This window comes from Ctenocephalides felis, unplaced genomic scaffold (genome assembly GCF_003426905.1).
Source record: "Ctenocephalides felis isolate EL2017-DRISC unplaced genomic scaffold, ASM342690v1 CF-g0.4_SCAFFOLD_01886, whole genome shotgun sequence".
In the NCBI taxonomy this organism is placed as follows: Eukaryota; Metazoa; Arthropoda; class Insecta; order Siphonaptera; family Pulicidae; genus Ctenocephalides; species Ctenocephalides felis.
This window is the reverse complement of record NW_020538040.1, coordinates 176,438,885-176,464,412: the sequence shown is the minus strand read 5'-3', so window position 1 is coordinate 176,464,412 and position 25,528 is coordinate 176,438,885.

Here is a 25,528-nt window from a genome sequence, read left to right as displayed (position 1 = left end):
AGCAATATGTATCATCATATACATAGCCAAAATTTGAATCCACTAATTGAAGAATTGATAAATAAATTGGGAAATTAATAATACAACTAACTAAAATGTTGGTTTTAAATACAATTCCCAAACTTCAAACTGTTTCAAAACGATTCAAAAAAGGGAATAAATAAACATTTTTTTTCATCTATATTTTTACAAAAAAATGTATATGATTATATAGCACATTGTACATTAAATAAATTATAATATCAGGCGAGTATTTGTAGAATTAAATTGTTAAAAAAATTGAAGAGATGCTCTTTCTTGAATTTGAATTCTTATTCCTGGACTAGATGCCAACATCAGCTAGCTAGATATGAAGCAGTATAATCCCACATTTCAACTCGGAATCGTAGATCTCCAATATGATTTTTAAGTGAAAATAGGCTTTCGGGGGCATTGCTGCAACATACGCACATAACTATTAACCACTACGTTGCTTTTCATGAAATAGTGGGTTGAATCTTCAAACGAATAGATTATAGAACAAGTAGTTGCTGTTTCTGATTGCTTTCGAAACGAAAAGTGATTCTACGTAAAAATAGTCCTTTGGAGCGTTATTACCAGGTTTTGCCTACAGGTTTCTATTTCATTTAGTCTAAAATAACAATGTTTACATAAGTCATTGTTTCAAGTTACATATTGTTATTGAAAATCTAGTTTAAATTTATTATGTGGCAAAAGGATAAAAATAATCTCAAAGAATAAATTGAAGGCTAGCACAGCATTACGAGAAATATAAAAGTATTGGGAATTACATATAATTTTATAGTGTTGATATTATTTGCAAGTTTGTAGCTTAGTTCTTAGCAGTTCTGTTTTCTGTCAAAGAAAACAAAAAACTAGTGGTATATGGCATCGTGCTTTAAGGCAAATTGCTAGAACTTCCTAGTAGAATTGCTAGTACTTTAACAAAATGTTCGAGGAATATTAAATGTTTTCAAATAGATTATTATAAATATTGCAGTATTGTCTAATATTTATAACAATTAAACTGAATTACAAAATTAAAATTATTTATTTAACTCACTTATATAAGTTTATGCCATAATTGAAACTAAAATCCTAATTATTTTCGATATACAAAAAAATTTTTTTTAGGAAAAAAAGAATACCAAAAGCGAATGTTTTGTAAACACAAGCAGAATGTTTTTTAAATTATTCAAATCGGATGCTCAGTTCTCTCAAAAACTGCCATTTTTTGCACATTTAGCTCCGTATCTTCGAAATGGCTGGACCTGCCTTTGCCAAAAACTAATCAGCACATCTCCCTATCAATAGGAATCGAATGTTTTTTGAACTATTCAAATCGGTTGATCCGTGCGCCCGAAAACGTGGACGAGAAATTGTGAACACATAAAACACTCTCCAAAATGTTCAGGAACTTTAAAATAGTAGAGATATGCAAAAAATTTGATTTTTTTGTCGATTACAATAACGAAGTTAGAAAAACAAACGAAAAAAATTTAGTACCGTGCAAGTGCATAAGATGTATAGAATTATTGCCAACCCAGTTAATCTCACAATACAACATCCAATGGATATTTCTTATACGAAACCAATTCTGTATATGATTGTAGTATTACCATTAGCGCCCTCTGAAGTTCTTGTGACTTATTTAGCAAATACAAAGCAGAACATTTCACGTCCCGACTGTTTCTATATTAATTAGTAGCAACTGAACAATAGCAAGTCGCAAACGTACATAAAATTTTAATGCCATTAATATTGTGCAAGAGTGCAGTCGTATATTGTTAGCTCATATTGTTCTGCTCAAAGTTATTTATTATTATATTACTTGCTTTCGAGGCACGCTTTCAGAAGATCCAGGGACCGCACCGAAGCACCTCCGAGTAAGACGTCGGCGAAGCATAGAGGTCCGAAAGGACCTAAAAATAACGAAATAATAAAAACATTAAAAAATAGATGAAATACGACATGAAATCCTTTAATGCTTGTTTCAATGGTATACCTTTAATACTCATAAACCAAGAAAGATCATAAAATTGAACCTGTCAGCTCCGTCCGTCAACAGATTTGTCGTCTCTTAACAAAAGCAAAAAAGAAACGAGCATCTCAGTGCCGTGCGATCGCTCTCCCAGGGGGCCTGCCGTACTCAGCGTGGACCTCAGGACCTCGCTCATTACAAAACGAATATTCTGCCGACACTTTCCAAATCTAACAAGGACCATCGTAAACGGATTGCCAAAATGCAAATACCATCTTTTTGTCTGTCTATTACAAACATATTCATCAACAACAAAGGCACCGAAACAAGGGGTAGAGGACTCACGATAAATTGTGCCATCAATATCTCTTACCAATACCAATTTAATGAACTTAAGCAATGATAAGTGAAGTAAAAAAAGAAATATTTTGTTTATAGAGTAGGGCGGAACATAAAGGTCCATTTTGACTTTAAGCAATTATATTGTGAAAACTAAACCAAATATATCACAAAAAGTATCATATATCATACAAACAACTATCTGACGATGCTCAGTAAAAACTCCCAGCTCGTTGTAGAAATGTGTTTCTATTTGCTGTTTTTTTTAATTGTTAGGCGGAGCACAAAGGTCCAATTTGACTTTGAGCAATTATATTGTGCAAACTAAACCAATTATATCACAACAAATGTCATATATCAAACAAACAACTATCTGACGATGTTCAGTAAAAGTAGTCCATTTTACCCCACCCTCATGTAAGTTTTTATAGAGGTTATGTGAAAAAAAAGTTGAATCTAACTTAAAATTAACAATGCATCTTATAAAAAAAATAAATAACATACACTTAAAAATTACATCCAGGTCTCGTAAACTAAACAACAGTGCTCACAACTAAAAAAACATACTACAAAAAAAAATACTTTTGTTATATATTTTCAAATATGGACGTTTATCTCCTGATACCAACGTTGCTTGATTTAAGGCAATGGCAATTACACATCTTTTTCCCTCTACTTTCAAATATTGTTAAAGAAAATTTAACTTGTTTTTGAGATAATGATGATGGACTTTTTCACCGACGGATCTTTAAGCCCAACTTTGCCCTACTTTATTTTCGAAACAAACAGTTTCAAATTTCAACTAAATACACAAATCTCAATTGATTAAGTCGATTATTTACACGTATCGAAAAGTTCATACAACTTGCCTTAAAATAAAATGTTTCTTACAACTACTTATTTTATACCAGCATAGCCTCGACATATTATAAACATCTTGAAATTTGAGAATATTTTTTTTTTTCAAAAATTGCAATTTCAATCACCAATGGTCACGGATTTATACGCATGACCGAACAACTCGTCAAAACACAAAATTTCACCACTTCTCTATGACGAGTATACTCGTCAATCACCGTTAACTGGCTTAAAATTACCACTTATGCAATATTCTGTTTATTTTATATAAGGCTTATTAAACATTTACCGTAATATCAATTTAGTATGATAATGAAAACAATAGAAACAATTACAATTTATGGAACTGAAAGTTTGAACTTTTATACAATAGTTGATACACATTTAAAGGCATTAAGAGCAAACACGTTTTTAGAATCTAATAATGTAAACTAATTGTCATAAATCATGAAAACTATAAAACTGGTCTACATCTCAAATATCAAAAGCTTTAAAAAGATCATTGTGAACTCGATTTTATTATCAAATAACATTTACACGTAATGGGATTACTCATTCCCACGTAGAACACATAATCGTAATGAATATTATTGAAAAATCAAATAAAATCCATAGTTTCTACAAATATTTGCCAATTTTAGCCAGAGATATATATATATATATATATATATATATATATATATTATCTAATATGTCAACAAAATTATTTAAGAGGTCAGTTTAACATGGAAGCGTCATGATTTCAAATTAGCATACGAATTAACACATTATGCCATCTGCTATAACAACATAACCCAAACTTCGTATATTTTGTTGTGATTTTTGCTATCATCATCTAAAAAAATACAAACAAGATTAAAGAAATGCTTCGGATGCCTAAAAACATCATTTTATGTGAACGTTTATCGGTTTTCTTTAATGAAATCGATGTCATATGCAAATTAGTATAAAAAATACAACTCCGGCGGCGACATACAAAATCCCGAAATTATTCGCAGACCGAAAAGAAATGACTCATTGGAAGAAAAATCTAAAAAAGCCGTCGCCCTCAATCACTCTAGTATAGTAGAAATCGATGTAATAAAATCAAATTAATTGTGGTGTTATTATTTAATTTTGATCGAAAAATATTTTATATATTTACAGATTTATATACAGTCTGCATTTATTAATAACTGAAGTGCACCATCACTAATTATGAGTAATTATAAGACTACTACATTTTGGCTTAAATTTAAAAAATAAATTATCTGAATAATTAAAGCCAGTTATCACCATCAAAATTAAACTAAGTTTAAAAAACAAATGATATAAAAATTATAAGATTACTACATTTTGGCATAAATTTAAAAAATAAATTATCTGAAAAATTAAAGCCAGTTATCACTATCAAAATTAAACTAAGTTTAAAAACCAAATGATATGAAAATTAAAAGATTACTACATTTTGTCATAAATTTAAAAAATAAATTATCTAAAAAATTGAAGCCAGTTATCACTATCAAAATTAAACAAAGTTGAAAAAACAATATATTACTACATACTAAATAATGGTCAAGCACCATCATAATTTTAACACTGTAAAATTAATTTTTGTTTGGTTTATACTGCGATTTTTCCAAGAATTATAGAAAATTACATAAAAAATTTGATTGGGAATCGAAAAAACATGGATATTGTTTTATAAAAACAATACATTTGCAAACGACTTACAATATGAAGTTTAGATTGTAGCTGTTTTTGCAGAATATAGTTTAGATTGCAGAAATTATTAGCATAATAAAATTTAAAACAAATTGTGGTTTCAACTGAATTTGAGGATCATAAAAAAATAAATGGATGCTCAAGAATCGCAAAAAAATATACTTTACAATAAATAGATACAAATGATTTGAAAATAAAATACACACTGGCTTAAAATTTACAGATATCATTTTCCCCAATAAAGCGAGACCCACATGTAAGCTTTTATAGAGATTATATAGAAGAACTGATCAATCTAACTTAAAATAACAATACATCTAAATCAATTAAATAACGTAGGTATTAAATTTTTACATACTTTTGATTGTGTTGTGATATGTTATATTGAACATATTAAACCTATATTTCCGACATCGCAGCTTGATATCAGGTTGTTGTTATCAAAATCTTGTTGTTCTCTCGGTAGAACAAGAAATAATTATCCGATCTAATACATTTATTCGTGTTTGTCAGTGACGAAATGAGTTTTTCTCATTAAAAATTATGGGTGGAAATTGTGATGTATTTTCCGCTACCTAGCTTCATAAGAAGACAATTCAATGGTTATCATTTTCTCTTTGAGATTAATTTTTACATACTTATGATTTTACTTGGAAACAAATTAGACCTATATTTCCGATATCACAGCTTGATATCAGGTTGTATGAAACGCAAGTTTCAAAACCTTGTCGTTCTCTCGGGTGAATAAGGAATTATTTTCCGATCTAATACATTTATTCGCGTTTGTCAGTGACGAAATGAGTTTATCTCATTAAAAATTCTCGGTGGACATTATGCTGAACATTACGAATGTCGCTCGTACCGGTGTACAGTTAATCGTCGAAGGTATTAATAATGCAATTTGCGACATAGACTACGACGTTTCGCAATTCTTCGGTTGACAGCGCATAACGTGTAATTCGCCAAGAAACTGGGACTATCTTTCTACAAATGTTAATTAAGTTCGATAAAAATAATCGAATGATTGAAAATTATAGTACTTGATATGTATTACATTTGTTAACTACATACTTTTGACTAATAAAAGCACAACTTGAAATAATTGAAAATTATAAGACCAATTATAGACTGTCACGTTGTCCATATAGATCAATAAAAACAAAATACTTTGATTGATAAAAAGACATCAAAAAGTTCAGTTATAATTTTTGCAAAAATATTTTTGGAAAAATTTTGAGCTCTCTTTTATTGGTTTAGGAGCACTTAGATACGTGAATTTAAATTTTGTACTTTTGTTTTCTTTGAAAAAAAAAATTATCATATAGAATGCTTATTATGATTATTATATTTAATATTGTAGAGTACTCTCTTCATATTTATAGTAATCATTTTTACTTGCAAAAGTAGAAGAAATTTGTTTGGAAGGAAATAACCCTTCTAAAAATTGCTGAAAAAAGAGTATATCAAAACTAGTGGTGCATGGCATCGTGCCCTAAGGCAAATTGCTGGAACTCCGTACCTTAACGAAATTTTCGAGGAATAATAATATAATAAATAATTATAAATACTTTAACTCTTCTTATTTTTATTTTATAGACAAAATATAATAGATTATAAATTGGACGACGACGTTATATATGTTGACATGAAATGTAAATAGTCACCTGTTCTCATATTTCTAACAATTATATAAATTGGATTGCAAAGTTAAAATTATTTATTTAAAGTATATAAGTGAGCTTTAAAACTTTAGTCAGAATTAAAATTAAAATCCGAACTATTTTCCATATATTTTTTTTTGTTTCGATTTTCAGCCCATTAGTATTATTACTACTTACCCTACGGGGAGTTAATAATTAGAAAGTTCTAATGAAGAATATTTAGTATAATCATTACATTGTCTTCTAAGAAAAGCCACGTAGTTAAAAAGTATCATTACACCAGCTCATAGAACTCTTAATTTATTATTGCTGCCAAAAAAAATATACAAACAAACAAATATTTATTTTTATCATTATGACCAGTTTGTGATTTTTGTATTCTATCATAACCAGATAAAAGCAGAAACTATTCTCTACAAAACCGGATAATGCGTATAATTCACGAATTTAATATGAATATATTAAAATTCCAAATTTGTAAACTTCGAAGAAATTAATCATAAAAGACTATAACCTTGGAAGCTGATAAACGCAAATACAAAATCATTATTACTTTTAACAAACTTATTGTACATGTAATCATTTATCTAATATTTATTTATTTTTAATTTTTTATGTAAAATTTCTTTAAAACTTATTATTTTATTTTACACGAAAGTGCATTGGATCTGATTGTAAAGTAATCAGACGGATTTGATTTGATTTGATTCAATGTATTAATTAAAATTATAATTTGATTTTGGGCTGCTTATTGTTTTTAAATAGTTTTTAATTATTACCTTGATACTACTTATTTTCATAACCAATTGGTAAATATTTTTTCTATAGAAAATAAAAATCCACATTTAATATAACCATGAATTATTGTTAAATATTTAAATGAAAAAAATAATGTTAATCATAAGGTTAATGTAAAAGTAATATATGGACTTTCTTATTTTGGCTTGTTGAAAATCAACATAATGGTACATTTTTAATTCAATTGTATTAGAATTTTATTGATTTTCTATATTTCGAATAACTTTGCATTTTGAAATCCACTTTCTTTTGATTTTATTTGATCATTCATTTTTTGAACAGCAATCAGAAATATGTGGTCTATAAGATTTCGTGATTGATACCAAGCTGTCCGATACGAGAATAGAATCTGGAACTTGTGGTAAAGAACCACAAAGCTCTACTTACTTTTACCTCGACTAAATTATTTTATGATTTGAAAATGTTCAAAATGTTAAGCATTTGTTATCTAAACAACTAATAATTTTACAATTATTGACTTCTAATGTTGGGAACAGCTGTGGCGCTTCTTAAATATTATCACTGATATCATATTTAAATTTTAAGTTAAGACTCTTTAATAAAATCTAGTTATAATTAGAATCAATAAATGATACTTGTCAGGAACGTGGCATTTGGTGCTTACACCTGGTAGGCATTACAAGGCGCATGACCCGAGCGCCAAAAGAGACGCTCGGGTCATAGTGCTGCGTAATCCGAAAGGTATTCAAGAAACCGGAGGAGTTCCAGCACATAATTTTTTAGTGAAAATAATTAATTATTGTATTTTTACAACTAGTTTGGCGAGTTAATTATTTCATTTCTGTGATCGAGTTTATACAATAATTGTATTTCACATTGAAGGACCATCCGAAGCAACTTATTACCATTGGACCCTTGATGAGCCCCATCAACTTGGCGATCGGACGACCATACAGTTTCTGACAATGAGTAAATTATCAAATGTTGAGTTGTAATATTTTCCATTTATAATTTTTGTACATTATAGAACAATTTTTGTATAATTTGAACATGTGATGTTATCAATTAAATAAAATTGACTCTTGATACATTACTAATAGCTAGAAATGATTACGAAAATATTTGCGATATCAAATAATTATAAGATTTTGATATGATAACCAAAACGGATATGTTATAAGATATAACAACATGCATTAAAGATAACTTATCAAACAATAACGGCAGCAGTTTATAAATAATAATATACATTCAATATTCAATTATACAATAATATTTAAGCTTAATAAAAATATTTCGAATAAAAATTAGTATACATCTATATCAAACATATATCATCATACCAGGACGCCCAATCAATAGAATTTTATTATTATTATTTTTTTCCAATTTTTGTTGTTTTTTTTCCTTTTTATTTATTTATTTATTTATTTTTATTGGATTGGCATTCGATTTAGAAGTTTAAAATAATCATAATTGATAGAGCTTAAATTTTTACCTTAATATTAAAAATGTGTATATTATACTGTTTGTTTCATAAGGAATCATTATTTATTGATTCAATTGTACCTATGATAGGACTTGAATTATTTAAACAAATAATACATTTTTTTAGAAACATTTGATACAAAATCTTTCACTGAAGATTCGTGAATTCATAATAGAATGCATTGCAAAAATAATGTTCAGTGATTCATATGAGAGCAGTTACAATTCAAGCTCCACGTAATATGGAAACCATCCGGATTACCGTGTTATAGAAGGGTTGACTGTATACATTTTCGTGACTACCAATAAAAAAATCCACTTGGACAGCAATCATACATCCTGAGATGTTCTCGTTGACAATTTTAAACGGTTACTCATTCTCCAGATTATTGCGAATGTTTTTGAATGGTCAGTGACCTAATGAGTGATAGAAAGTAAATACTTAATTTCCAAGGAATTATTGATTTTACAATAACAACACAATATGACGTCTTAGAGTCTTTCCTACCAATCTTAAATTAATATCAATATCCATTCCAAAATCAATGCACTTTTCAATTAAGGAAAATTGTGCAGTGAATACTACATAATTACTACAGTAAATATTTGATTGCATCAATATTCAGTTGTTAAATAAATAAATATTATAATACTAAAGTTACTATGAACTATAAATACGACAGAAGTTATTCTGGGAAAAAGGAATTGTCATAATTTATATAAGTTATTATCTTTAAGTACATAATATGTATATGAAAACAGTATTACATATATTTGATGACGTCTAACTATTGTTTACTAACTAAACAGATTCTACACGCACGTCATTGGCACCATGACGATTTTTTTTTTTTTGTATTAAAGATTTACACTTTAAGCACACATTTCGCAAAAAAGCTCATGATCATTTATGTTCTTCATGTAAATATTAATAAAGCAAAGCAAATGAATATACCTATGATATACAATAATAAAATACATGGTATTGAAAATTTATATTGAAATCATACAATGGTATATGCTCCTAATATTTGGTACATGATCAGTAAGCAAAAATTCATGAAATTACAAAATGTTGAAAACACTTCAATAAAACTTATTATGAAATAAAGGAGGAATCCAATACCTCCTTAGCTATACTTTCCTTCAAGAATCCACGAATGTACCTTCAGTAAACCACTTATACCAAATATTATTTATATATATGTAAAAGCTCTTCACATTACAAATAGAAATAGCAATCTATCTAGTAATGTTTTTGTTTTCGAAGAAAACCAAGCTATTACCCACATCTAGATGCGCCCCCAAAAATTAACCAAGGTATAAATTTTTTCTTGTAAAAATAAGTAGTAATTATGTAGAGTCTACTCTACATATTACAATTAGCAATAGCAATCTAAAATAATATGTCTATCGTCGAAGAAAACAATAGTATTACATCTAGATGCCCCCAATAAACAAAAACCGAGCTATAACATTTTTCTTGTGAAAAAATTAGTAATTATGTATAGATTGCTCTACATATTAAAAATATGCAATAGCAATCTACTAGATAATAATTTTGTTTTCGAAAAAAAAACAGAGAGTATTATTAGAAATATACCTAGCTAATAAATTTTCTTTGTAAAAATAGTTAGTAATTATATAGTAGCTATTAAATATTTTTGTCTACAAAAAAATTATGTATAAAAAAATAGAAATGAAATAAAAATCATTAATAGTAAACAAAGAAAGCAGTATATACAATATTACTAGTTTTAATAATTGAAAATTATAGATAATTGCATGAAAGTTATTAATTGTTTTTTACCTTTCAATTTTTTGAATATTAAATCATTAAAGGGTTAAAATATATTGCAAAAATATTTCTTCTCTTGAAACAAATGTAAAAGAAAGTTAATAAGCATATTAAAATTCTACACCAGTAAAACGTGTTACAACTACAATATAATTGAAAACTTTGAAGATTTGAACATTCCCTGATTACTTTTTAAATTAAAATCAAAATTTTCAATGCGAGTTATTTAATATAACTATAGTTACAAATATAGTTACAAATTTAATATAAAAAAATGCCAATCACTGGATTGGCAATCAAGTTAGATATTCTAAATTCTCATTCTTGTACAACAATAGTAAATAACAAATAATAATGAAATATGTCTATATTTTAAGTAACTCATAATGACTATCTTACTTCGATATGACATGCACGTTTCTTGTTTATGAATCTCGGCATATATTAAGTACATAATTTGCTTAATTAATCTGCTGCACAGTGCAATCGTTTCTAATTTTAATAATCGGCATAACAAGTATCTACAGTTAATTTAGTTTAAGAAATAATTACCGAAGATTCATAATTTTTATATTACATTGAACTTGTGAGTTGTATTTGCTCACCGATGCAAATGATTGATCGCCGAACGGGGCCGGCCGTGGTCCCGTGGTAAGAACGTGGGCTAGCAAATCCTAGTCCCGGGTTCGAATCCAACCTCGGTCGGTTCGGTATCAAAGCAGCTTGATACCAAATTTTCACTTGAAATCATAGATTCCAAATATGTTTTCAAGTGAAAATGGCCTTTCGTGGGCATAGCTGTAGCGGCAACATGCCACTTGGAAGTAAAGAGGTACTAAGATTGTATCGCTTTGAAATACAAAAAGGAAGTCGATTTGTATCCCTATACAACAGAAAAATGTAAAGGCTCTGACATCGTGCAACCATGATTGAGTGCATTTTCAACTCAACCCACGGACCTGCCTTGGAAGAAGTATTAGTAAAGAAAAATGTAATAAACAGTAAAAATATGTAAAGAAAAAGTAAAATATATGTAGTATGTAAGATAAAAAGAAAAAATAAAAAAATTAAAAAAAAAAAAAAAACACCTTGATGTGCAAACAAATGTGTGTTTCTGTGATTCACCTTGTTTTTAAGACTGGAAAGTACTCCACTGTCATAGATTGTTTACTATTCGCTTTTGTATGCGCGATTTCGCAAATGTCAGAATGAGTTGTGAATTTGTATTTTGTAAAAACAGTATCATAAAAGTAAATAAACCAAGTAATAAACCTTCTTATTTTTAATAAATGAACTAATGACTTAAGAATGCGTGAGGAATAATAAATGTCGTAAATCATTTGAACGTATACTTATGGTATCAACAAAATGAATTGGCCGAGTATTTTTTTATTTTGAAACATTTATATAATTTAAATACCTATAAGTACTTAAGGGTTCTATGAGCTGCTTAATTTACTCAACTAGCTACGTCAGTATTTATAGATAATAATCCAAACAGTTGTCCTAGGTCTATGTGATGCATTTTATCACAAATTCTGTGAAAGTGATTAAATTTTATTGATACAGAAATGTCATTCAATAGATTTTTTTATATTTTCAAATAAAAAGTGATGTCACTGCAGCTTGATACCAGACTGTCCGATGTGGGCATCTAGCCAGTAATCTCTGAATTAAATTCCATTGAAAAATTTACGACTTTTTAAATATTATACTTTTCTTTGAAAATTTGATTTTTTTTGAAAATGTGGGCATCTAACTTGGGACCTCTAAATTAAATTCCATTTGAAAATTTACAACTTTTTAAATATTATGATTTTTTTGAAAATTTGATTTTTTTTTTTAAAATTTGAAAATTTTGATATTTTTTAAAAACATTGAAATTGTTTACTTTTTTTTTTTTGAAAATTTTGTAATTTCTTGAAAGTTTTTGATTCCCATTCAAGTCGGTTGATTCATATTGTCGAAAATATTGAGGACATTTGCTTGAACTATATAAGTTTATTTTAAACATTATAAAATTGATACGGAACCCATACAGGAATGGAAATGAAATTTGTACCTACATTTTATTAAAATCTCTATAAAATATCTAACAATTTCTAATGATTATTTTTGATCTTTTGGCATTGGCATACGAAAAAAAAGATCTTCGAAACCGCTAGAACTGCTTCCAATGACTTTAATAAATTTTCCATTCCATCAATAGAAGTAGAATGTTTTTTAAATTATTCAAATCGGTTCTCTGTCCTCTCAAAAACTGTTATGCCCTTTTTTTGCACTTTTTGCCCAGTATCTTCAAACTGAACCTGCCGTTTTAAAAGCTTATCAGCACGTCTCTCCATCAATTGAATGTTTTTTGAATCATTTTAATCGGACGCTCCGTTCTCTCAAAATTTTTTTTGCCATTTTTGCACTTTTTGTTCTGTAAAAGGCGGGACCTGCCTTTGCCAAATACTAATCAGCACGCCTCTCTATAAATCGAATGTTTTTTGAATCATTCTAATCGGTTGATCCAAGCTTTCAAAATCATCGACGAAAATTATGTATCAACACATACTCACGTATACACATAACACATATTTTTTTTCTGAAGTAAGCCAAAATGTTCAGAAACTTGTGAAGCGTAGAAATAATAAAAAAAAATTGTTTGCTTTTTTGCAATTACTATAACTTACCCTAAGGGAAGTTAATAAAATATAAAAAGCCTTAGAATTTTTATTACGCATACAATAATACGAAATCAAATAGTTAGTACTATTTTTTTGCTCTGTAAAAGGCGGGACCTGCCTTTGCCAATAATAATATAAATACTAATTAGCACGCCTCTCTATAAATCGAATGTTTTTTGAATCATTCTAATCGGTTGATCACATAGTTTTTTCTGAAGTATGCCAAAATGTTCAGAAACTTTTGAACCGTAAAAATATTCAACTTTTTTTCGCTTTTTCGCAATTACTAAAACTTACCCTAAGGGAAGTTAATAAAATATAAAAAGCCTTAAAATTTTTATTAGGCATACAATAATACGAAATCAAATAGTTAGTACTATTTTTTATTCACAATAATTAATAAATAAATAAAATAATTTTAGATCGTATAATAAAGCTTTTAAGAGACAATTATTTAAATATATGCAAGCTATGTGCGTCATGTGTCATTTATCCTTTCCATTAAAACGCGGGATTTGTTTACTTATGGAAAATTATGATTATGTATATCAATTACGTACGCACCGCGACAATTAGCATAAGACCTTAAGTAAAAGTTGGAAATTCACACCGGTGCAACGAACGTTCCGAGCGAGACGTACGGACGACAATCGACCGCAGTTTAACCATATGATGATGAAGGCTACTCGAGGCATATTGCGAATTCTGCATTCGGGTCGCGCGCGTCCCGTCTTCCGCCGATGGTCCTTTGCTGCTTGCCGCAATATCGGCACGATTTGTTGCTGCGTACGTAGTGTGCCTATGCCGCGAACCGCCGATCCAATCGCCGGACCTACATAAAAGGGATACTCGAAAACGCATTACGGACATCCGTATTGTTCGATACGCATAACTGCATGAACTGACAACGCAAACTTACATACATTCCAAGATTTCAAATGTTGGATTGAAAAATTTTGCTTTGGAAAAAAAAAAATTTGACGCAGGGTAGGATAAGACGCTGACGCTGTTCGGACGTCTTTTCGTTTTTTTTATATTGGCCATGAAGGTGACAAAACTTCAGGGCATTAAGCTTTACACGGAATGGTTGCTACCCCTGGTAGAGAAGGTAGCGGAATGTTTTACTTGAATTAGTTGTTCACTTCTAAAAGTAAAGTCCGCTTACCAACATGTAAATAACCAATAAAAATAAATATATCTTCTTTCATTATAACTTAGTAACAAATCGGAGATTGAGTAAAAAAAGTTAAAAAAAAATCCAATTGGCGGTCAAAAATGATTATTAGATATATGCGCATCAACTAATCAACAATTTTATAGAGATTTTACTGGTAAGTACAGATTTTGTTTACATTTCTATGGATTCCGTACGAATTTCCTCGTCTTTTCGTTTTTTTATATTGGCCATGAAGGTGACAAAACTTCAGGGCATTAAGAAGCTTTACACGGAATGGTTGCTACCCCTGGTAGAGGGGGTAGCGGAGTGTTTTAATTGAATTAGTACAGTCCACTTTAATACAGTCCACAGCTACAAGGGTTAAATTATAACCCAACAACCTGAATTATCGAAGGAGAGTTTTAATAAATTCTATAACTACGTAACATAAAAACGTACAAGGCACAATGGCCCATTATGGCTTGTAGTAAGGTAACCATTTTTTTGCATAAAATCCGGAACGTATTAGAATATGTTTGAAAGCGGGGCGGGGAGGGGGTTGAGCTAAAAACGTATATGCACATTTTTTGGGTTCAAATTTTCTAGTTTCAATACATTTAAAATTATATTAGCAATTAAAACATTTTTAAAAATCCGGAACAAAACACCTAAAACCGGGACAAATATTGCTTTTAGAAAAAGCAAGGCGGAAAATCGGGACTGTCCCGGCCAATCCGATACGTATGGTCACCTTACTTGTAGTACTTATGCTGTTAAAATCAAACCAAATCTTAATTTATAAAACAATAATAATTTCTATCTGGTCATACGGAATAGAGCTTTGGGATGCTCTAACAAATCTAATGCGGCATTGATACAGCGGACTCAAACAAAACTACTTAGAATGATAATCGTTGCACCATGATTCGTGAGCAATAAAACTACATGATAATCTGAAGGTGCTATATATTAACGACTTTATATAAAGAAGATCGACTAATCATCATCAACAATTAGAAAATAACTCTAATTCACTCGTTGCTACGTTGCTCCATGTACCAGAATCGAAAAGACTAAAAAAAATGACCAATTAACTTGATCTAGTAAAACTGCATCAAATAGTACATACCCACTGGGGTAATTACGATATATAATTATATCTCATTAATGACAATTAAAATAGTGACTCCTACATAATGTCATCAAAGGTAAAATAAAAAAAAATGGAAAGATTGGAAAGAAGAAGAATGCAGATGATTGATAATTTACGCGAGAAGAGGAAATACAGGGAACTGAAAACAAAGGACATGACCAGAAAACATGGAAGCAGAAGTTTGTAAAGAAAAATTCATAAAAGTAAATAATGGTAATAAAATGGTGATGAAAATAGTAATCAAAGGAGGGAAAGAAAATCATTCACTTGTGGTGCTCTCACACATCTCATTTTACTATTATCTTATCCCGGGTAAAGGTCTTTTTTACCCCAACCACGTGTAAGCAATTCTAGAGGTTATATAAAGAAGAAGTAGAATATAACTTGAAAATAACTATAAATATTATAAAACAATTGAATAACGTATACTAATTATATTTAGGTATTATAAACAAAGCGCTAAGATCATAAAACTTACAACACGATGAGTGGCCGCTTATCTTCCAATTGCCCTCTACTGGTTACACATCATTTGCCCTCTACTGTATAATAATATCGTTAAAGAATACCATACTTGACTTATTTTTTAAATAATGGTATTGTATTATTTTTATCTTGATTAGTATACTTTATTTAGTCTTTATATGTATGTGTCAAATATAACATTATTCTGTTGATAAATTAATCCATAATATACATTTTAAAAGCATTTACCTTAAACCAAAATTTCACAAACGGTAAATTTCAAACATATCCTTCAGTATTGTATTGATGTCTATATCTCCTTTATTCAACACTAACCTAAAGTTCGTTTTTCTATGCTACTCGAACAATCATTAATTTTTTTCCTAAAAAATAAATAAAATGACAACGAAAAGGTACAAAACAAAATTATCTTAAACGGTTCCGCTCTTTACCTAAAATAGGCAGAAACACAAACATTGTTAGAAATATTTATCTCGCCATTATTTATTGGTAGCGCGGCGAACAAGAAAAAAAAAGAACAGTGCACACACAAAAGGTGCGTGAAAATCAATCCTTAGTCGAAACGGTAGTGCGAGAGTGTAGATATTATGAATTCTGTCCGGCTGTGACAACAACAATCAGCTCGATGATCATGATTTATTTGCAATGGGTGGTTTGCTTTGCTCGTAGTGCGACACCGAACCGACATGCCGAAGAACCTTTGGCTTGCATCGCTGTTGGGCTGCAAATTCGCCGGCGGACCACCGCGGTAAGAAATATGCGAAGCATTGTCGTTGCCGCTCTTCTCTGCGCCACCATCGCTTTCCTCCTGCTAGGTAAAACGCGCATTGTGTCGCACTCGAAGGATCTTGCCCCTAGGACGCAAGCTCCCGTGGCGATGCGCGTCCTTCGATCGCCGGTCGGCGTTTCTTAAGACAGCAATAGAGCAAAAGCTTCTTCAGTAAAAAAAACGCAAGTTCTAGATGTATCCTGAAACACGACGTTTTGTGTTCGCATATTCATGGAAATGCACGATATTTAATTATTCAAATCGGCATTGCTGAGTTCACACCTTAATAAAAGTTGTTGAAAGGGTAAGTTATAGCAGTCGCAAAAAAACGAAAATGAAAATTTTTATATATCTTTACGTTTCAAAACTTTCTGAACATTTAGACATATCTTGAAAACAAATTTATGTGTGTGTGTATGTATATGCGTGTATGTATGTGAGGATACAATTTTTCATCAACAATTTAGAGAATTATCGATAAAAGTTATTACAGATCAATCGATTTAAACGATTCAACAACATTTGATTACTATTGATGAGGAGACGTGCTGATTAGTTTTTCACCAAGACAAGTCCAGTCGTTTCGAGGATACGGGGTAAAAAGTGCCAAAAACAGCAATTAAGGTTTTGAGAGAACGGAGCGTACTATTCAATAATTCAAAAATCATTTTACTTGTATTGGAAAAATAAAGAACTAATTACATTTTTCTAGAGGTTCTAGCGGTTTCGGAGATCGAGTAAAAAAGTAAAAAAAAATGCAATTTGGCAAATGCAAATTTACAAATATTTTATAAAGATACTAATGATAAGTACACCGTTTGTTTACATTTCTATGGGTTCCGTACCAATGTTTATTCGACGCTTTTTTAAATTTCAAAATTCTCAAAAATCTAATGTTTTCGTTTTTAAAAAATATAATTTTCGGTACAGAAAGTTGCAGCAATTTGCTTTAAGACACGATGCCATGCACCACTAGTTTGTTATATTTTGAGTAAATGGAAAATGTTTAGTTTTTAAGTTTCACACTAAAAACGATCATTTGAAAAGAAATAAAATTTTTAGACATTTATGTCTATCCGTTAAAATAATATTTACTACAATTTCACTAGAATAACGGTGAAATTGATATTCTTCTAAAATTTGCTTCAAAAACCTTTCTCTCATAAACCATATCTTCAAAATCGACGGATCAATATGTTTGATAAGACACATTTATATTTTTATTGTCTGTGTTCCCATAAAACTGTGAATGAATAGCACAAAATAAGACGTATCCAAGCCTGTGGTATTGATTTTAACGATTCCGCTCTTCATAAGGACAATCAAATTGAAAAAAAAGGAACAATAAAGTTCTTTGCCCATCCCTTTATTGTTTGGAGAAGCGAGACGTTGTTTACGTGTCGATGTGAAAACAACGGGGAGAAAAAACAAATTCCGAAATCATTGCCGTTGATCCGCCGACAATCGGAGCTGTCATCTCGAACGATCATATTATAAAAGAAAGAAATACTTTCATCTTGATTTTAGCTGCAGATTAGGAAATTTTTACGTCTGCGTTCATATTGAATTGCCTTTCACCGCTGGCGAGCATCCCTCCGTGCGAGAGGGCACGACACCGCCAGACAATAATTCAGCAATTAATAGGACAAGCAAGTTTGCAGACAGATTTAACACTACAGATAGGACGATGGCGGCTAATGACGACAATAGGTTATGTACTGTGTGCAACACCTGGACGCAATGACTTTTATTTGTGAAATGCACTAATTGAGAGATTGTATTAGGAGAAAGGTCGTCAATAAAATTCAACCATTTGAGCCCTTACTCTGCATAATATAATATAATGTGTATAAAATCAAAAAAATGAAGATTACGTGACTAAAATAGTAACTAGATTAGCACTAACATTATCACTAAGAAATAAACTAGTGGTGTATGGCATCGTGCCTTAAGGCATATTGTAGGAAATTCACGTATCGTGAGAAAATATTTGACAAATATTAAATGTTTTCAATCGATTATTATAAATACTGTATATTTTATCATTCTTATTTTGAAGACAAAATTTAAGGGTTATGGAATTGATTATTTGATTTTTTAATATGAGCTTAAATGTGAAGGTAAAGTTTAACACTTTTTTCCAAATTACAAAGAAACGGCTTGGCAGATCGTCGCACAAAACTGACAAACGATAGTCCTCATTCAGATACATCAAATGGCTTTTGAATTTCTGAATTCGATTCTGGCGTTTTCGAGAAAACGTCGATCAAATGTCTAATTTTGACAGATGCCAAAAAAACGATACCAATTTTTGCAAACTTTGACCAATTTTTGAACGAGTTGTCGTAGGGCCGTAATATTTTAGTATGATCTGTAAGGCTATGGTATCTACCATCAAAAAAATCATAAAAATCGTCGAAAAAAAGTTTTTTAACACTTTATTACAAGAAAACGGCCCGGCCAATCTCTACCAAAAACTAATCAGGTCGATTCCCAAATAATATCTTTCGAACGGTTTTTGAATTTTCAAAATCGATTCAGAATTGTGGGCTAAAACGTGGACGAAAAAATTTCACTTTTCTGCTATTTATGAAGAAACGGCTTGGCCGATCGTCGCGCAAAACTGACAAACGCTAGTCCTCATCGAGACTAGAATGGCTTTTAAATTTTTGAAATAGGTCAAACCCTTTTTGAGAAAACTTCGATTTACGGCAAAAAAATTGTTCACACACACGCACAAACACGCACACACACATACTTTTTCCAAATTTGGTCTCATTCGATTCAGAATGGCTTGAAACGTCGAGAAAACATAAAATTAGCGAATCGGATTTTTTTATGAAAACAAATTTCTCCTTCGGAAAGTTAACTAGTAGGCTAATTCTCGGATAAAATAGGAATGTTATATAATATAATGTTATGAAATCTATGTTTTGCTGTTCGATTAACCGTTTCACACATAAAACCTAACCTCCAATTGTCTCTAACGTCAGAAATTTAATTTTGGTTAGACTTGACGTATGTTTGATCAAAGTGACATCGGAATGTTGCACTTATGATAAAATTGTTATTCAAAACTTGTGCCATTTGCAGGTTATGTTTTATGTGTAAAACACTCGATCTAACAGCAATGCCAATTCAGATATGTCGGTTGCATAGATTTGCCATAACATTTCTATTTTATCGCAGAATTGATCCCATAATATAGCATGTAAATGCTCTCGACACACACTGTACTATTTTTATAATTTATCGAAGAATGTACGATTTACCGACGAATAACATGCTAGATATAAATTAAAGTTAAAAAATCAGACATAAATATAAATAATTAGTTTCGATTATATATCGAGATATTTTGATACATAATACGGTTGTTGGCAAAACGCGCAATGAGTCAGACGCCTATAGAGCTCATTACTCAAAGCAAACAAATAGTCATCATCATTGTGAATTGATTTCGCGAGAAATTCAGCTAAATACAGTGATTGAACTATATTGAATTGATTAGAGAAATTGAGATATTCAGTGACGACATTGATTTATAATATCTAGTATTTTTCCGGTTCGACTGCCAACATTTGCATCATTGTTTGATAAATGAGCTTCGACGAAAAATCTAATACGAGTATTAATCTAATAGTGTGTTTTATCAATTTGCACATTTGCTTGTCGTCATAAACATATATTTGTAAAGAAAATTTTACACAGCTTTAATTTTATACAAAAATATTGATGTGATTTTTATAATTAACTAGGTGTAAGTGGCATTTTGTTTCAAGAAAAGTTGCATGAACTTCTCTGCATGTGCAAATAATCAACTTAATCAGTAAGAAATCAATATATTATTTTATGGGTGATTTATAAGTATATGGTGTTATTGTAGATAAGACCTTATTGCAGGTTATACAAAAATTTGAGATCAAACGATTCAGAATAACTTCAATCGTCGAGAGAACCTAAAATGAGCAAAATTGTACAAGATAAAATAATATTTTGCAATAGATTTTAAAACAAATTTATGTTCAATAATATTTTGGTGTTTACCACACGATCTTATTTTATATTCCGACTGCAGACGAATTTCACTTGAAATCCGTCTTCGAGAAACAGAAATCTTCAATTAACATAAGCGAAACATTTGTCATAGACACGATATTAGATAGACAAACAAAACAAACTAAAAATCAGGCCAGATCAAACACGCACATCGGTGAAAAGAATAGTCAGAGGCTGCACACACGTGGAATAATACCTACTCTGTAGATTTCCTGTTGAACTAATATAAATAGACTATTTTCTTATTTTTAATAAGATATCGTACGTAACATTTTCAAACAGACTTTTCCCAACTAATTAAATGTAATTATAGATAATGCACTTGTGCAGAAGAAATTGCTAGAGTTTGTCGTCAGAGAGGAATAGATTCATTGTTACATTTATTTGACGTCATATAAAATAATGATTAATTAAAACAATGATCGGTATTAATAAGAGAAAATAAAACTTAAAAGTTTATTATGTTGCATAATATAACGTTTGATAAAAATAGTAATAAAAATTGGATTATTTGTAGTTTTCGATTTGAGTAATTTATACATCAAAAATATAAATCAAATTTGTGTGCCTGTTTGTAATATTGAAATAGTCGTTAATAATACATGCATATGAATCTGAATAGGGCACCAAATACCAAATTAACATTTCTTTAATTTTTTTTAAATTTGTATCGCACGGTTGAGTTCATTGCGTTTATTTATTGTTCTATTGTTATAAATAGTTAAATAAGCATCTTCGCAGATCTGTATTTTGTATAAATTTTCCTCAAATGTAATGTAAAAATTATTAATGGGTTCTGTATGTATAGTTTCACATTGCCTGAGATTTTTTGAATTATTTTTATGTTGCTGTAGTCGTTTCATTAAATTCTGACTCGTTCCTTCTATATAAATTGAATTGCAATCTAGGCAAGTAATTTGATAGGCCAGATATTACTGAACAGACAGTTTGTACCTGCGTTTTGTAGGAATAAGAACATCTGGCGTGTCGACCCGGTGCCAAAGCTCCGGGTCGACGAGCTGCATGTTCGAGCAATCTAAGAAACAAGGATAATTTTATAGTAGTGATATTGACGCTTGCGTTTGGATACTTCATAACAAAATAACAATGCTCTGAAACTTATGACCAAACGTTAGATCCATAATCTAATATAATCATCTGAAATCACTACCGCTTGATGCCAATCTGGAAGGCGGATATCGAATCCGAAACAAGATGCAAACCTAAGGGGTTACCACAGAAGCATATTCAGCGTTAATAATTTTTTATATTAAAAGTAGAGTCTTGTAAGAAATAATTTTGTTTAAAATACATTGTAGTACTTATTAAAAGACGTTTTTGACTTTTTGTTCTAGTAAAAATAGTGTTAGTTTGTTGTGCTAAAGTTGTTAGGTTTTTTCGTCTTTGACTTTGTGTCAAAGTTTTTTTTTTAATTTTTTGGATTTATTGTTAGGAAAGAAATATATAAAAATGTATCATAATTATTTATAGTTTATTTTATTTAGTTATTAATATTGATGGTTGTGTTTTTTCTAAAAGAGCACGGATATTACATTTATGAAATGTACACCCATTACTCATGGTAAAAACATACCAAATATCTTTAAAAACGTGAGAAAGGTTACAAATGTCATTGTTGTATTAACTCAAGAAAAAATCGTTCACCAAATATGGTATGTAAAAAAATCAATAAAGCTAAAATAAATTGCAATTAAAATTAAAATGTATATGCATATTTTTGTTCAGTTCCACGCGAATGAAGTCACAAGCTATAATATTACAAAGTTGGAAAATGTCTTTTTTGTTATATTACCATATAATTTGCAACTACCCTTAGTAGACATCTAGTGAATCTAAAGACAATATGTAAGATAAGTAACACATGATAAATAAATGGCAATAGTAGAAGTAGCCAGCGTTGCTTCTACTTCAAATACTAATTGTTTTTATTGAAATCCACACATATCGATGCTGAAGTGCTAAAAATATTTCACAAGTGTGAGTACATTCATTCATGTTATTTAAACTATGTCGTGTACATTATCGTTTAGAACAATTCGAGGTGGGCTAAAGAATTTACAGTATGACTCGTAGTCGTAGGCCATTCTCGTCTAGCACGTCACAAACATGACATCACGTCCATGGGCCGTGTCGTGTGACGTAGAATTCCATAATGATCGCTTGACTCAAACATCCTGTAAGATGCTGCCCTAAATTGATTATAAAATAGTTAACAGTTCCACGTACAAAAGTAGTTGGAAAGCCCTGAGCGAACTCGGACGGACGCAACCAGGCCACGGAACGAACCATTGCATCACAGAGCGTGTAGCGGAGCAATATCCTACGTCATGATGTCCATTCAAGATCTCACACATTGCCCGGCGCTTACCAGTTCACTCTCATAGCCGGCACGCATAACTTACTCACTTATAGAGATGGGAAAAAAATCGACATTGTCGAATAGACATAGAATCAAAAATTATGAAAACTGGTGATGCAAGGCATTGCTGGAACATCCCATACCTACTGCAATTTAACATTTTTTTTAAATTTTGAAAAAATATATTTTTTTGAGAATTTTGGAATTACAAAAAAAATTTTTTTGCAATTTACTGAAAAAATTTAAAAATTCATAACTCGCTCATGCTTATAGAGATGGGAAAAAAATTCAACATTGTCGAATAGACACTCAAAAATTTTGAAAACTGATGATGCATGGCATCGTTCCTCAAAGCAAATTGCTGGAACTTCCTACTGTAATTTAAAATTTTTAAAAGCTATAAATTTTTTTTTAATTTTTGAAAAAAAATAGATTTTTTTGGAAGATTTCAAATTTATTGAAAAAAAATGATATTTTTGCAATTTACTGAAAAAATTCAAAAATTTATAGCTAACTCCCTGTTATAGAGATGAGGAAAAAAATTCGGCATTGTCTTTGAATAGACACCCGAAAATTTTTAAAACTGGTGATGCATGGTATCGTTCCATAAGGCAAATTGCTGAAACTTTTCGTACCTACTGCAATTTAAATTTTTTAAAACTTTTTAAATTTTATAATAAAGATAGATTTTTTAGAGAATTTTGAAATGTTTGTAAAAATTTGATTTTTTTTGCAATTTAACAAAAAAAAATTAAAAATTCATAATTCACTCTTGTAGAGATAGGGAAAAAAATTCGACATTGTCGAATAGACACTCAAAAATTTAAAAAAAACTGGTGATGAATGGCATCGTGCCTCAAGGCAAAATGCTGGAACTTTTCGTACTGTAATTTAAAATTTTTGAAAGCTTCAGTGTAATATTTTTTTAAAAATTTTGAAAAAAATACATTTTTTAGAGAATTTTAAAATATTTCAAAAAATTTGACATTTTTGTAAAATTTAATTTTTTATTGAAAATCACAAAGAATTTTGTCTGACATGACTTATGTAAATGTTTAGCGTTAGGCACATATGACAGACATGGCGATTAACGTGTTAGTTGCTAAATAGAAGAATTAAAAGCGATTTGGAAAAATGTATAAAATATTTACTACTTTGAATTTTAAGGTGATTTTATAATTCAATCAGCTATATGTTGCAGGAATTAATGAGTGAATAAAAAAGTCGATTAATTACCGAATAAAAATTTGAAATACCAGCGTGTGTTGGGCACGCTTATGCTTGTTGCTTCCGGCGCGACGCGTTGCCGGTCGCATTACATTATATTGCCCAGTCGGGCCCCGCAACACATAGGGGAAAAACGGACAAAATGGTATATATGATCAAAATGGTATATATGGAGAAAATGACACAGTGGACGTACTAAAAATTGGCTAGTTTTATTAAGGTTTCCGCGAATGCATAACATTAGCACGAAAGCCACAATAGCAATTATGTCAGATGTTGAGCGTCATTGTCGCAGTAATCATTTCAAACGTGTATCGCAGTAATCATGTTTTTTAGGGACTTGTTTCTTGTTATTTATTAGCATATTAAAGTTAATGAACTTATGCCAGTACTAGTGATTTTGCTCAATCTTATTTCAATAATCAAGTGTTAAATTAAAATTGATAAAATTTTGATTAATTATTTATTTTTCTTCACTTTCGGACAAAATGTAATGTAGTACTATTGCCAAGAAAAAAATTCAAACCTGTCAAAGATGATTGACTTAACTTCTACTTCAGGAATGCAATTTTTTTTTTAAATAGAGCTAAAGATGCACCAGTAAAAAGAAGAGTCCTGCATTTATTGCAAAACCCTCTTTTTCCGTTCTGATCCTGGCCAAGATTGGTTATGATGTGTTTCTTGTACCCTTTGGCTACATGTGCTAATGTCCCAAAGAGAAAAAAAACGATTTATTTGTGAACTGCTTTCTTAAAAACTAGCAACTCAGTATGTCCTTAACCTAAATGATATTTTGTCCGCACTATAGAGACCTACTTGCTAAATGTCAAAGGTTACATTTTTTCTGAGAAAATATGATATCCACTTAATTGAAGTACTCATCTTACTGGTAGTCAATAAAACAAAGATGAATAAATACGATTGTAACTGGTTATAATACCATTAACACGTTGACTGCCACGCGTGTTTACAAGAAAATCCCCGTCAGGCCACCCGTGCCACTATAAGACGCGTGCTCTGCCTTGAACGTTGAACTTC